Consider the following 3,022-nt stretch of genomic DNA (forward strand, 5'->3'; position numbering starts at 1 on the left):
GACAAAAATATTACGTGGTTCACCTTTGTAGGCTACATCCACGGCTAAAACCACCCCGAGAATCTTCATTATCATAACAAGTTATTACATCGACGCGCTTCATGTAATCAACTAGTTATATAACCCACCAGTGGTAAACGTTAGAAACAATAAGACATATTACGAAGAGTTTACCTCTTCCTTTGTTCTTCTTCTTCCATAAACTTCTACCGCCATGGTTGCTTCGACTTTAGACAAGAACATGAAGAACATCATGAATTCTAGCTTCTTCCACATGAACCCTAGACACCCTAGATTTCTCTCATTCCCGCTCTCACTACAAGTCACTATTCTCACATAGGTTTTGCCCCATCACCAACCATTATAGGACACAACCGTTGTGACTCTCGATCACTCTCGTTCTTGAGAGGATTCTCCAAGAGAATGAATTTCTACTCACAATATAAGCCCTCTTATATAAATAGACAAATCCTTGCTCTCCAATTCTTAAAGAACTTATAAGAATAGTCTCATACCTTAATTAGGAAACCCTAAACTTGGAAAACACTCCTAAAAAACGTCACACAAGTTTCTTAATCCAAGTAAACCTTGTAGACATTCCAAATCCGAAACTGCCATTTAACCACGGTTTTGACAGCATTAGATCACTGTTTCTGCTTCAAAAACTATCACCTAAAGTTCAATTTCATCCATATAGATTTGTATAGGATGATGTCTTCGTTGTAGTCATTACTTCTTCACTTATTCAGATCTTCAGAGTAATACTTGTAAGTATGAACATTCTTAGACTTTCTAGTCTAACCTAAACAAAGTTGACTCTAATAATTAATCAAGCAACTCCGGGTGTGTTTTGATACTAAAATATGACAACCAACCTTGACATACCAATGTTTGGTGGGTCCAACCGAGCCATGCTCTAACAACAGATGATTAGGTATCACAAGGCTAATCTAATAATGTTTGAAGCAAATCTTGAAGAAATCTCTGACTGTGAGAATGACAAAGATATATAAGATTCAGTTCCTATGAGAATAGTCTAATCAATTATTTATTTATTTCAATATTTGTGTAAAGTCTATTCAAACTATCAATAATATGAATGATTAAGCTTTTATTTAAATCCTTTATGTCATTCTTTGTGATAGTTTTGATTGGATAGCTCGTTGTGAATGAATATCTTTTATGCTTTGCTTTCGGTTGTAAGATGTTATTTCGGTTTTCACTAACCCTAATTTTCGATCTCATATTATGGTGATCTCTTATGATTTGTGTAACTTTTTGATTTAGCGGGATTAAGTTCTAGACTTTTAAGGTAGGCTTTATCAAAGGATCATGAGGAGATACTGATTAACTCATGTGTGAAAGTCACAGTGACGCTCTTATCAATTTATATTTGCATAATTTGTGTATTTAGCATAATATGTGAGTTTCAGTTTAGGATTTTACTATTGGCACGTAATAGCTTAAACCGCTTTCAACCTTTTTGTGGTAAAGGTTCACTAGTACATACTGGCCCTTTTGCAACGCCAATTGGCGTTTCCGTAGGGGTTTAGTCACTCCAATTTGGTTTGGACTTGGTATGGTTTCTGCTTTCGTGGTCTTAGGTATGATGGTGTGGTTTTAGGTAGCTTATAGCCACGCCTGCCTTGTGTGTCTATTTCTTCATGAAATAGACACGCCAGAGCCATATAGGCGTTGATATTTGGTCAAGAAGTTGTGGATGGGGAAAAACGGTTTGCTGGTTTTTTAGGAAAGTGAAGAGTCGAGCGTACGATCGAGATTCCTCAACCGATCAAACTGCTGAACCTCACACAGATGCACTGCAAAGGGAGTGCTTAGATTTGAGAGATCAATTTGTAGGACTCCGGCCTAAACCAAGAGAATGGCCGTTCCAGAGTCAATTCGGTCACAAAGAGGGAGAGGGGTTGATCTGTAGGAGGGAAGCTGAGAATTTTATGGGATCAATGATGATCAAGGATTGTGGATGTGTTGAAGGTTTCTGCAATAATGGTGAACTGCTGAGTTCGAATAAGTTCTGGTAGATTGACGAATTCTTGAGAGTAGTTACTCGATAAATTCTATGTTGACAATTGCTGATATCTAGTGATCATTCGTTGTTTTCAATCATGGATTCAGAGACTTATTTATATTGTCAGAGTCGTGAACACCTTGATCCCTGTAAGTGTGACGGTTTCTTGTGTGAAAGAGTGGGAAAGTGGGAGATCATGGTGAAACCAGTTCCAGGTCGTGCGGAGACTTGGTAGATCATTCACCCACTACTTTGCTAACTTCTTCAACTGTTGCACGACTTACTCACATTCTATCATTCTGGATGTATCCACGTGTCGTAGGCCGCCAGACCAAAACCCTAAGTGATATCCCCCATTTGTGACGTGATTGATGTCTCACGAATCGTGGAGTCTGCATGACAGGCGTGTGTTTAATTAGTCACGTTGACTGATTTACAGAGTCTAGGTTTTGTTGAATTGAGCATGAATGACGAATTGCTCAGTGGAACATTCGAGTAACTGAGCAAGTGTTGCTCGACGAATTACTGGATATTGATGGTTGGACCAGTATTCAATCAATTGAGCAAGTATTGCGAATTACTGAATATTGATAGTTGGGAAATTGAGCAAGTATTTCTCAATTCGACGAATTACTAAATATTGATAGTTGGATCAATATTCGAGCAATTGAGCAATTGCTCAATTCGACGGATTACTGAAAAATTACTGAATATTGATAATTGGATCAATATTCGAGAAACTGAGCAAGTATCGCTCATTTTAGCAAATTACTGATAATTTACTGAATTTTGATGGATTGAGCAAGTATTGCTCAATACAGCAAATTATTTAGGGATGTCGTGACCCAGTAAAAATATTAATTAAAAAAATATTGCTAGATTACCAAATATTATATAATTAATCCGCGTGTTGTTTGCTGGATCAACATAAATTTTTTCAATGTGTGAACATGCTCAGAATGATAATTTGTTGAGCGTTTGTTCGAAACCCTA

Source organism: Papaver somniferum, unplaced genomic scaffold (assembly GCF_003573695.1).
Source record: "Papaver somniferum cultivar HN1 unplaced genomic scaffold, ASM357369v1 unplaced-scaffold_133, whole genome shotgun sequence".
Classification (NCBI taxonomy): domain Eukaryota; kingdom Viridiplantae; phylum Streptophyta; class Magnoliopsida; order Ranunculales; family Papaveraceae; genus Papaver; species Papaver somniferum.